The sequence below is a fragment of the Lepisma saccharinum genome, chromosome 2 (assembly GCF_977018435.1).
Source record: "Lepisma saccharinum chromosome 2, izLepSacc3.1, whole genome shotgun sequence".
NCBI classification, from domain to species: Eukaryota; Metazoa; Arthropoda; class Insecta; order Zygentoma; family Lepismatidae; genus Lepisma; species Lepisma saccharinum.
Genome location: NC_139230.1, coordinates 92288731 through 92302404, shown reverse-complemented (window position 1 = coordinate 92302404; position 13674 = coordinate 92288731). Strand labels below are relative to the sequence as shown.

Sequence of the window (13674 nt, the reverse complement as noted above, 5' to 3'; positions counted from 1 at the left end):
AAGATAACAAGTGTTTTCTATGGTGTGTCTTGGCACAACTTTACCCAGTTCCTGGGAAAGACAATCCAGAGCTAGTTCATCATTACATACAGCATGAAACAAAGTTTAAGCATGCTATGTCAGGTATCCAATATCCTGTTGCTATATATGATATAACAAAATTTGAAAAACAGGTAGAACAATCCTTGGTAATCAATGTGTATGCTTATACGAAGAATAATTTTGTATATACTTTTAGAATAAGTACTGTCGACGATGATAATGCTGAAGTCATCAATTTGTTACTTATTTCAGATGACAAGAATTTCCATTACTGTTTTATTCACAATCTCTCTCGTCTGGATAGAAGCCAAATAACTAAATATCCCAGGGAAATCAAGATTTGTCATAGGTGTTTGGCTATATTTGATAATCGTATTTAACAGAACTATGTCAAATTTAATAATCCAGAAATTGCTAACAAGAAACTTGAAGAGCACAAACAATACTGTGGCGAGAACAAGCCTGTGCATATGATTATGCCCAAAGCAAAAGAGGTTGAGAAATTTAAACAACACAAGGCCCTGTTGGAGCATCCAGCTATAATAATAGCAGATTTTGAGGCATTTCTTAAACCATTCAACTATTCAGACTCTGATCCTGAAATCTCTTCTACTACACCTTATCAGCTCCATGAGGTCTGTAGTTATGGATATGTGGTTGTGTGGCATAATTCATTAAAACCTAATGAGCCTTATGTATACAGAGGACCTAATGCTGTCAAACACTTTTTCCAAAAAATAAAAGAAAAAGTAAGGAAAATTGGTAAAGTATTATCTGCCAAAACCAAGAGTACCATTATCTGCTGCTGAAGAGCAATTATATGATACAGCTGAGATCTGCCCACAGTGTAATTCATATTTTACAGATGGTAATATGAAAGTTTATCACCATTGTCATTTCACGAGAGAAAATTTGGGGATTTTGTGCAACAACTGTAATCTCAAAATACATAGACAAATTTATTCCCATATTCTTTCATAATGGCAGTGGTTATGATTTCCACTATTTAATTAGGCATCTAAGTTATGATACAGAGCACATAGATGTTCTAGCAGAAAATCAAGAGAGAAACATTAGTCTTAGCAAAACAGTAAAGATTTCTGAGAACAGTACTATTAAGATGAAATTTATGGACTCCATGCGATTTCTCTCTGCTGGCCTGGATTCTCTTGCCAGCAAACTATCTAATGACAAATTACAACTAATAGTTTTCCTGGCTTAGGCATAGAACATATTAGACAAAAATTGGTCTATCCATATGAATATGTAACTGACTATACTAAGTTTAATGATGAATCTCTTCCTCCACAAAAGGAGTTCTACAGCCAACTCAGATAAAAGAATATAACAGATAAAGATTACCATCATGCACAACTAATGTGGAAGAAATTAGGGTGTAGGACACTGGGAGATTACCATGATGCTTATCTAAAATTGGATGTGACAATTCTTGTTGATGTATTCCAAGCTTTTAGAAAATTGTCTATGAATATCTATGAATTGGACCCTGCACATTTTTACAGTCTCCCAGGGTTAGCTTGGTCAGCTATGTTGCTCAAAACAAAAATTGAACCGGAGCTGATTTCATACGTAGACATGTTTCTTTTTATAGAGAAAGCTATACGTGGGGGCATGCTACAATGCACACAAAGATATGCAAGGGCCAACAATACACATTTGACAAAAGTATATATTCCAAATGAACCTTCTAACTACATTTTCTATGTTGATGTAAATAATTTGTATGCTTATTCAATGATGCAGAAACTCCCAAATTGTGATTTTGAGTGGATAGATCCTACATCAATAAACACAAAATTTTGATGGTACTAAGTATGGTTTCTTTGCTGAGATGGATCTTGATTTCCCTCATGAGTTGCATAATCTATTTTCTGATTTGCCACCAGCTACTGAGTTTAAGTTTCAACCTGAATCAAAACAGAAGAAGCTTCTGATGACCCTTGAATCTAAAAAAAATATATATATATATCATTCACAATAAGAATATCAAATTTTTAATGGAGAAAAAGGTTCATGTGGTGCAAATTCGAAGAGTTCTTACATTCAAGCATTCAGAGTGGTTGAGGCCTTATATTGAAACTAACACAAGATACAGAACAGAAGCTACTTCAGATTTAGATTTCTTCCAATTGATGAATAATGCTGTCTATGGTAAGACCATGGAGAATATTAGGAAACATATAGATGTAAGACTAGTCTCTGATCCAAAAAGGTGTAATAAGTTGGTGACAGATCCAAAATTCGAATTGAGAACAATATATCATGAAGATTTGTCACTCTTTCAAATGGAGAAGCCATGGATCAAATTTAACAAACCTATCTATGAGGGATCTACAGTTCTGGATATGTCCAAGCTACACATGCTGCAGCTTCACTATGATGCAATGAAACATTTTTATAAAGATGATCTATCAATTCTGTATATGGACACAGATAGTTTTATATATCATATCAAAACACCTAATCTGTCTGAAGACATAAAACACCCTAAGTTGTTTGATTATTTTCATACATCTTCATACCCTCCTAGTTTTGATATTCCTTCCAACAATAAAAAATACCTGGCAAACTAAAAGATGAAAAAAGTAATGATATTATTAAAGAGTTTATTGGATTACGAGCAAAGATGTATGCAATTAGATTAGAGCAAGACACTGTCAAAAAAGCCAAGGAAGTAGGTAAAACTATAGTAGAGAATAAACTCTTCTTTGATGATTATTACAACTGTATCAAAACTAAGTCTCCCAAATTTAGGGAGGAGAAGAGAATCCAAAGTGTTGATCATATATTAACCACAAACAAAATAAGAAAAATTGCCCTGGATTCAGAGGATGACAAGAGACAGATTCTCTCATCTGAGATACACACATTACCATGGGGTCACTATCACCTGAGATATAGCAAGGAATGTAATATTTGCCAATAAAATAACCATGAATCTGTTTGGGTTTAGAAAACAAGCTATGGAAGTGCCTTTTCAGATAGCTTCACCAAATCTCACTAATCTCTTGTCTAAACTAAATGGACTACTAATTATTCACTTGAACAGTATACTAACAGAATACAATGATGATACTGGTAAAATATTTTATATTTTTAATAACAATCTAAATTATTATAAATTCCCTATTGGTGGGAAACTACAATTCACCATAAATCCTGAGAAAAAGGGTGAGATAAAAATATTTACTGGGAGTAATATCTATCGTATTAAATATGATAAGATGAATACTATCACCACATATGATATATCTGCAAATGATTGTCTGTATATAGAGTTGCTGGCAGATTACGACAAACTTATACCTTTGTTTTTAGAGTTGAAAATCACTTATCCTATAATAAACAACCATTACCAAAATGCCTAATGATATTTATGGTCATACAAAAAACAATGATCACAGTGATGAAATTCTTGTACTTGATATTAAAGTAAAAAAATATGTACTGATCTACGAGCATTACAAGAAACTCTCAACTCTAGTCTCCAATCTGAGATAGCTAGACTCCAGTCTCGGTGTCTGGATCCGATTCTCAAAATTGCTGCTGAACTCAAATCCTTACTGCAAAAATATACTAATTTGGCCTCAATGGACAATCTTCAAAACTTAGAAGAGAGTGTATGCAAATTCAAAAATGAGCTTGAAAGATTCAGACAAGCCCGAACTACTAATGTAGAACACCTGAAACAACAAGTAAATAATCAAACAAACAGTATTCGTACAGAACTACAAGCAATCATCCAGAGTATCAAAACTCAAGAAGATTATGATAGTACAATTGCTGATTTGCGTGAGCAGTTTTAATCCTTTGAAATTCCTACATTAGAAAATATATAGAAATTGAACTACAAACAGATGAGCTGCACACTACACTGCTATAACTGAAGTCCAAGCCAAACTTCAAATATTGGAAGATTTTATAAATAATCTACCCTCCTATAGTGAACTTAATGCCATTGCTTGTAATGTTACTATACTTAAAACTCCAGCTTGAGACTTACGAGGATTTTGGGAAAATTCAAAGTACCATAGCCCACATTGAGGATACTTTGGCAGCTATGAAAAATGAATTAATGAGTGTCCAGGAAATACTGGAATCAGAATTACCTGGCATTACTGAAACTCTGAGTATAGTCCAACAACAAATTACTAAGCTGGAAAATCTGAACACTGAATCTGAATTATCCCATTTCCATCATTTGATAGATGACATACAAAACAAATTAGAAACACTTCAGCAATCAACACTTACACAAAATGACATAAAACAACTCCAAGATGCCTTAAGTACTGTAGCTAATGCCACTGAATTAGATGCTGTAAAAGAAGCTCTGACGACACCCAGAATACTGTAGCTAGCTTACCTACTTCTCAGGAACTAAGAGCTGTGAAAAGAGCAGTAAATCGAATACTCAAATCTGAGGATATAAAAAATATTCAGGTGGAAATTGCACAAATTCAAGAAACTATTACCACTTTTCCCACCAACCAAATGATCAGTGAACTTCACTCACTGTTTATGGAAATTAGAAGCCAAGTACATGATCTCTCTAGCCAAAGCTCCAAATTGAGACTTATGGAGAGCTTACAGCAGATTATTTCAAATATTAAGCTTCAAATTTGGGACCATAGAAACAAATCAAGAATCAGCCTTATCAAGTTTCACCACACAGCTTCATGATTTGAAAGAAGAATTTAAACAACTCTATGTGCAGACTCTGTGTGTAATTACAAAGACCAGCTAAGAATCAAACCTGGCTATGATGTTGTTCCTACTACAGGGGAACACTTGAAACCATTGCTGAGCAGATTGGATGAAGTAGAATCTAGTCAGTTATTCTCTGTTAAGATTGTCAGACTTCACAGAATTCCAAATACACGAGGGCACTGGACATATGTTAAGGCTGGTAATATTTACAAATTATATCCCTATACCCAAACTCATGAATTTTTCCTCAATGGTACTATTCAATTTTTAAAGTTTGGATACTTGAAAAAGGGAAAACAATTTAAGGTGCCACTCTTCACCATGCAAAGAAAAGATGGTGTGTTCAGAGCACTTCAAATAATAGCATATTGGGATAATGCTACCAATAAATATAAAATACATGAAGATAAACAATTGTCTGTCTTTAATGTTGAAACTGGTGACCAATTATTATTTGAAGTCAAACAATTGTATCCTGAGGATAATCCTTTTTATGTAATCTTATCTTACCAGACTCAATGTCTAGACAAGATATAGTCAATGAACTACACAGACCAGCTCGTCGTAACTACAACCACTATCTGTGATAACAAAATGAATTGGTCATCTGTGGCAAGCAAATCTGGTTGAAATGAACACAGGAAATTTGAAAAATTTGCATAAAATAAATCATGGTTTTAAGTATTTGCTTACTGTAATAGATATTTTCAGTAAATATGCTTAGGCTGTTCCTCTGAACTCTAAAACAGAAGCATGTGTTACTGAGGCCTGTAAGTCTATTTTCGAGCAAGGCAGAATACCTCATCACTTACAGACAGACAGAGGAAAATAATTTTACAATTACACATTCACCAAATTAATGGGCCAGCATGATATTAGACATTATTCTACATACAGTGATTTGAAAGCAAGCATAATTGAGAGATTCAACAGAACACTAAAAAATCATATGTGGAAAGAATTTAGTTTGCTGTGGGTAACAATTTTATCTGATCTTGTTCATAATTACAATAATTCTATACATAGAACCATACATATGAAGCCTGCTGAGGTAACTAAATCTGATGAGCTACAATTAATTTCCACTGTTTACTGTCCCAAATATCAACATACAACCAAGAAACCTAAGTACAAAATAGGAGATCAAGTAAGAGTTAGTAAATTGAAACACTATTTTGAAAAGGTTTTTACTAAAAATTGGAGTACAGAGTTGTTCACTGTGGTTGAAGTCTTACCAGGGAACAGGTATACATATATAATAAAAGACAATTGCAATGAAATATTGAAAGGAAGATTTTATGAAGAGGAACTTAGCAAAACTGAATACCCAGATACATATCTTATTGAGAAAGTATTACGTAGAAGAAACAAAAAGTTATTAGTGAAATGGCTGGGACTTCCAGAAAATAGTTGGATTCCCACAGACCAAGTAATTCTATGACAACAACATGGAATGTGGTAAGACGTTTGCCTGATTTACTAGAAACTATAAAGAAAAATGGTGAGCTGCTCCCTGACAATCTCAGATCCTCATTGTAGGTCCATCTGGTTGTGGAAAAACTACACTACTTGTAGATAATTTTCTGCTTGCTCCCAATTGGTTAGACTGGAAGAACAGACACCTGTATATATTTTCAAAAAGTTTGGAGCAACCCAAATACCAGCAGCTTATGAAACTGTATGAGGGACTGGGCATAGCTACCTTTAAATGAAAAATAAAACCACTTGACAATTGTTATGAAAACTCAGTTGTAGTCTTTGATGATGTAATTTTAGAAAATCAAAATGAAATTCGTAATTTTTTTACTCAGGGTCGTCACAGGGGAATAGACTGTTTTTATCTGGCTCAGACTTATTCTAAGATTCCCAAACAGTTACTTCGTGATAATACAAATCTAGTTTGTCTGTTTCGTCAGGACCACACAAATCTTAAACATGTATATAATGATTATGTAAAAGTAGATTTAAACTACAGTCAATTTTCAAAATTGTGCTCTTCCTATTGGAACAAAGATGATTTTGGATTTGCTACAATTGATATGACTCAAAAACCAAACAATAGAAAATATAGAAACAAAATTAACAATTTTATAAATGTTGAGTCATTATAAGATACGTTGTGACGTTATAAATAACCCCTAAACAGAAATGACAAAACATAAAATTGAAGACAATTTGAATTTATGTTGACTATCCGGCCAAAAGATTTAAAGGCTGGAAATCTGAAAATAGAGGAGACTATGAACAACACAAGCATCAGGATCAACCAATTATTGATGCTATCAGAGGTCTTGGTAGAGAAATTAAGGGTGTTACAGAACAAAATAAGAATCTTATGAATGAGCTAGTGCCTCTTGCTGCTAGAAATTATGCAGATTTTCCTCCTACACCACTATTCAGTATTCATACTCCTCTAGTACTCCAACAACCACCTACTAAGGCCATAGGAGAATCAGAAAAATGTTAGTTAGGTCCCTTGGCAAGAGATTACCTGAGTACTGGGAAATTTGTCAAAGATGAAGTGTTTGGATTGTATCCAACCATGGAACCTGACGAGGGAGTAGTCTGGAAAATTGGAAAATCTAGGGTTACATTTCAAGGGGATGATGTGAAAGTCAATTTGGGTGGGGCAAATAGCTGGTCTAGATATCCTGGCACTGTGGGAACTCATCAGTAAGAAACACCCCAAAGATGATACAGATGAAGATTACCAGAGTTACTCAGAAATTTCGATACTGTCTGATGCTCTGTACCAAAACAATGATGCTAGTCAGAACAGAGTTAAATCTAGCAGTGAGGATAAAGACAAGAATTTGATTAAACCTATATGGAACAACTCAAAACTGGTAGTGGCATTATACACTACAATACTCTACTCAAAGAGTTTGTGTGGGTGGATGATGTGAGAAAACTCATAGATAGATTGTTGGTCATAGCAGGAGAAGAAAATGCTGGCAACAATAATTTCCATAATGAAAAAAAGGTATTGTAGATATGATTAGTGCTAAACTAGCCAATTTTATTGTAAATGACAGTAAAGGCATAGGATACTTAATTAAAATTATTAATACTCTACCTCCTAAATTCTGGAAGGGCCAGGGTTTAGTTAATGACATTATTGACAAACTTCATTTCGAAATGCACTTACCTGGTTACCAAAACTGTGGTCCAGGGATTAAACTAGAACAACGACTGGAGAAAGGAGACAGAGGAATTAATCCTTTGGATACAGCTTGTAAAGACTATGACATTGCCTACAATACTCATACTAATCTTAGTGCTCATCATGAAGCTGGTCAAAAATTGGAGCAAGCAGCATTTGGAAGACTAATCAGCAAAGATGCTTCATTAAGTGAAAAAATAGCAGCATTAGGTACAACCATTGTCATGAATACAAAACAAAAATTAGGGTGGGGACTATAATCCTAAATAAATATATATAAAAACCTATCATTATGAAACCTAAAGGTATTGTATACCAAGTATCTTATTCAGATCTAAAATCTCTAGGATCCTTTGACAGTCTCCTCACCAAAAAACAACAGGAGAAGAAAAAAAATCTTGTTTGAGTAAGGATCATGGAATGAAATTAACTTTTAGTACACCTCAGTTGAAAAGTTTACAGAGTTCCAGAAAAAAGAAACACACTGGTGGTTTCATATTCAGTATTCCAGCTATTTTAGCAGCTCTAGGTGCTGTGGGGAGTCTAGCAGGGGGTAGTGCTGCTATAGCAAAAACAGTTATTGACGCAAAGAAGAACAAAGCTGAACTAGAAGAGCAAAAACATCATAATTTGGCAATGGAGAAGAAAGGCAAGGGTATTAATGCTTTGAGAAAATATAAAAAAAATAGAAACACTCTCCAACTTTGATATTGAAAATTTAATTGAATTACAGGGAATGAAACACTTCAGAAGTGTCTCTACCTATTAAGGGACCATATGAAAAAAAATGTGGTGTAGTCAATTTGGATAGTTTAAAAAATCAAGGCACCCACTGGATCTGTTATTGCAAACAAGCTAACATAGCTTTTGTTTTTGATTCTTTTGGTGGTATTCCACCATCAGGTTTAGTTAGTTATCTCAATACTCCTAATCTCTATTATACTGACGAGCGTATCCAGGGTTTTGAGGATGTAAATTGTGGCCACCTATGTGTTTCAATGCTGGCCTTCTTATCTCAAATAAATAAACCATCAATTGAAGATTTTCAGAAAGCATTGTGGCATCTAAAGCATCATGGGAGTATTCCATCTCACTAGTGAGACTTCAGTACTAAAACTCATCTTACACAATGATATTATCTATACTAAATCTATGGCTCTTCATGCTTTCTACAGTATGTATTGTATTCCTAATATCACATAACACAATAATAGGGTTGCAGTAGGAAATGAAAAACATATTATTACTCCTGGTCAGCATAATCTATCAACATTACAAGCTCATCTAGCTAGAGGAGTGTTACTATCACAAAACTCTGTTACACATAGGGTGGAATTAGTTTTTGCAACTGATACAGTTGATCTGGGTACACTTGGTAAACAACTAGGTTTTGAGAATAATACAAAACTTGAGCCTGCTATCAAACACATAGGTGGCAATATTCCTAAATTCTTGGCCATAGAGACTTTGAATATCCATTGTAATGTAGCAGAAGAAATGATTACTAATTCTGATGGCAACATAGGCAGTCACAAACAAACTGGAATCATAGCAACTTTCAAACCAAATTCTGAGTTTATGGAGCCAATCATCTACACATCCTCCTCACCAATCTATTTTCCAGTATCCCACAATCGTATAGACCACATAGAGTTAGTAGTAACCAATGAAAAGGGTGAAGTAGTAGATTTTGCAGGTGCTTCTACAACAGCAATCCTAGAAATTAATATATAAAATAACCATTAACATGGAGGATATTGAGAGTTACAAATTACGCCTTTCCCTCCAAATCATCTTATTTTGCTAATCTCAATGAACGAAATCATGAGATTGAGATAGATTTGGACGTTGGGGACAGTTTTGTACACCCTCACAGGGCTGATTTGTATATCAAATTTGAAGTAGTAAAAAATGAGAATGGTGAGGCATTTCCCTCTGGTGCAAATATAAAACTAGTAGATAATTTTGTGCCACACTTGTTCTCTCAAGTAGAAATCAGAAAACATGGTACTGTGATAGATAGAGTAGACTACCCAGGCATAACTTCTACTGCCATAGGAACACTTACATTTTCCAAAGTAGATGCAATCTATTACCAGGCAGGGGAATTTGAATCAGGAACCAAAATCCTGACAAAAAACCACACAGTACTGTTGTGTGGTACTCAACTTATTCTACTGACTTTCATAGGGGAGCTTCTTTATCAGTACCTTCACTGTCCCTGTTGCGACCTTCCATTTAGGCAGAAATCTGTGACTTTGATGTCATCATGCAAATTTCCTTTGCATCTTTATTATCAATGTGGATTTAAACGTAACAGATCAACAACAGATCAAATTTTTCACATCAGACAGACACTTGAGAAAAAGTGGGAATATAATAAAAATGTCCATCAGCTATTCATTGATTTTAAAAAAGCATATGATTCAGTAAAAAGAGATAAATTATATAATATATTAGTCGAGTTTGGAATACCTAAGAAGCTTGTTAATATGATAAAAGTATGCACCAGTGAAACAGAAAGTAAAATTTGTGTGGGTATGAATGTGTTTGACATATTTACAATTCATGACGGGTTAAAACAAGGAGATGCATTATCTCCATTGCACTTTAATTTTGCCGTAGAATATGCTGTTAGGAAGGTAAAAGAAACATTTTTCAAAGCAGCTAAAGAGATAGGTTTGTAAGTTAGCAAATGGAAAACTAAATATATGCTTACAGGCCAAAACCAGGTGTTAGGTAATAATCAAAATCTAATTAATGATAACAACTCGTTTGAACCAGTTTCCAAATTCAAGTACTTAGGAGTAATACTAACAAATGAAAATGATATTAAAGAGGAAATAAAAAGCAGGCTAAATTCAGGAAATGTATGTTAGTTTTCTCTTCATAAACTTTTGTCTTCTTGTTTAATATCTAAGAAACTAAAAGTTAAAATATACAAAACAGTAATTTTGCCTGTAATATTATATGGATGCGAAAATTGGTCCCTTACATTGAAAGGGGAACATAAATTGAGAGTATTTGAAAATAAGATCCTTAGGAAAATATTTGGGCCTAAAAGGGATGAGGAGACAGGTGAGTGGAGAAGGTTACATAATTTAGAAGTACATAATTTGTATTCATGTCCAGATATTATTAGAATGATTAAATCAAGAAGACTTAGGTGGGCAGGCCATGTAGCATGAAAGGGAGAGGAAAGAAGAGTTTGCAGAATTCTTGTTGGGAAACCTGATGGTAAGAGACCAGTAGGGAGACCAAGATGAAGATGGAGGGATAATGTTCAGATGAACCTAAAGAAATTGGTAGAGATGGAAAAGAGTATATAGATCTTGCTCAGGATAGGGACGGATGGAAGGCCTGTGTTGCTGCAGCCATAAATCTTCGGGTTTGGGAAGGATAGAGAGTTAGTTAGTTAGTTAGTTAGTTAGTTAGCTAGTTAGTTATCTGTATAAAGGTCAACAGATCACAAATTTTGGAAACAAAGGGGAATTTCATTGCTACTGCCAGGGGTTGATGTACTGTATGCACTGTGATTGGATATTGTGCATTTTGTTCTGTATGATATAAATATCTGTCATCTAAAGTAGTATGAAGTGTGTAAGGGATAATTTCAGTATCAGTCAATTAACACTTCAAGAGATGTTTTAAAGATGTAGAAAAATGTAGTATTTCTATGATATTTATAAATTTTATATAACTTAATGACCCCCCCCCCCCCCCCGACACACACATTTACCTTCATTCAATACTGTTATTTTTTTTAAAAATGGGCTTGGTTTACAATGCCCACCTGATAACCTGTGAGCATCCCCTGGAGATCAATTCTAGCTACGGGTCTGCATCTGCTGTTCCTCATTTGTGACGATTATCATATTTCAAAGTTCATTTAGCCAGAAATAGTAGCAGTAATTAGTAAATGGAATGAAATAAAATAATTACCAAAGAATCAGAACAGGAAACAGTGATACAACATGAGTTCAGTGAAATTCAGAAATAAAATATGTTTGCCGAAAATGGTTGCATGGTTGGTATACATGTGAGTATGGTGCTCACAAAACACAGACTGTCATCAAAATGTGTGCAGGCTGAGAACAATGACACAACTCATAACTGGTATCATCTAGCCATAAACATTACAAATGACAGCTACTCAAAACTGGAAATCATTATCTGGGCCTGAAAATTTACAATTATATCTTAGGGTGAGTATCGCATTCACACATATCCTACCAGTGGAGGGTTAATGCAGATTACGAGAAATATTTCATTAATGAAATACTTTCATCACAGAAAAAATAATAGAAGTATAATATTTATATATGTGTGTAATTGTATTTATGCACTATTCTTACATTTTTTCTTTATGTTCAAAAATGTTAAGTTTTATGTAACATTAAAATTTTCAAAGAAGGAATATGTTCATGTGTGAATGGGCTACAACTACTTTTTTATGTTTTTATCAGTATTAATTTTTCAATTATTTCATATATCCCAAGTTGCAAATCTTATTTTCCTCATTGTTTTTGGAGATCTGAGGATATAAACCTAGTAAGTGTACTCTGGACTCATGTGTGTGTGTGTGTGTGTGTGTGTGTGTGTGGTCTCCACTAGTTATTTCAGAAAAATTCTAAGCTGCTGGCTTTAACAAAGGCCACAAATGTTCACAACCTGAGCAAAAACAAAGAGCAATCCACTTGGATTGACAGCATGCACAATGTGAAGGGGATGTGGGTTGAAGTGATCAGTCAATCCTCCCCCTTCCCTCTGGAAATTGGCATAATTCATTTCAAATTTGAGAAAAGAAAATGCTTACATTCAATACAAAAGAAATCAGTTAATTGATATTCTAATAAAATAACCAAAGTAATAAAATGTGTTGGAGTAAGAAATTTAGTGAAGAATTTAATCCCAAGAATAAAAGGTTACACAAATTTCAAAAATGTTTTAAAATATATGAGATATCACACAGTGTAAACTATGACTAAAATTTCTCCCTTAATTTCTGCATGTCAATACAATAATTCCATGAAAAGAAAAAAAAGGATTATCAATAAGTTGTACTGGAACACTCATATGCTGGATTGAGTAGAAGTCTCCCCAAGAATATAATAAAAATAATAATAAAGATGACGATAAAAATAAAATAATAAACCAATTGTAACATTAGTGTTATTAATAATTGTTATTTTATTATTATTATTATTATTATTATTATTATTATTATTATTATTATTATTATTATTATTATATTCTAAGATTTAATTTATGTCAATGGCGGGGGTGGTCAACCCCCACAAATTATCAGGCAATGACCATGCTTGACAGTTTACACCTGCCGCAAAAAGACTTTGGACTTTGTGTTTTGGAATGACAGTCGGAGGCAGTCCTCTGGCGGCTGCCAGTACCTTCATTATGGTTGATTTTGCATGACCTGTTTGTTTACATGTCGTCTTTATTGGGACGTTTGCACTTCGCCATGCAATAATGCTGGCTTTTCCCACACTACTACAGTACTTTCCCGGCATATCACAAATACACCTGTACAGCAGTCAATACAGTAGGAAAATATCCAACACAAAGTGCACCACACGAAAACACAGCAATTTATCACACACACTACAGCAGAAAGTCACCCTTCCTGTGTCAACTAACAATACGAAATGAAATGAACTCGCTTATCAGCAGTACGTTCATGAAGAAACAATTCCGTGTTGGAAACAAAACAACACTAGATT

At 34.0% G+C, this 13674-nt stretch overlaps 1 protein-coding gene across 1 annotated transcript in view; it reads left to right on the top strand.

Moving 5' to 3' along the window:
• LOC145984093 (ras and EF-hand domain-containing protein-like) overlaps positions 1-13674 on the top strand; it is a 154988-nt gene that overhangs the window by 87538 nt on the left and 53776 nt on the right. The window lies entirely within an intron of this gene.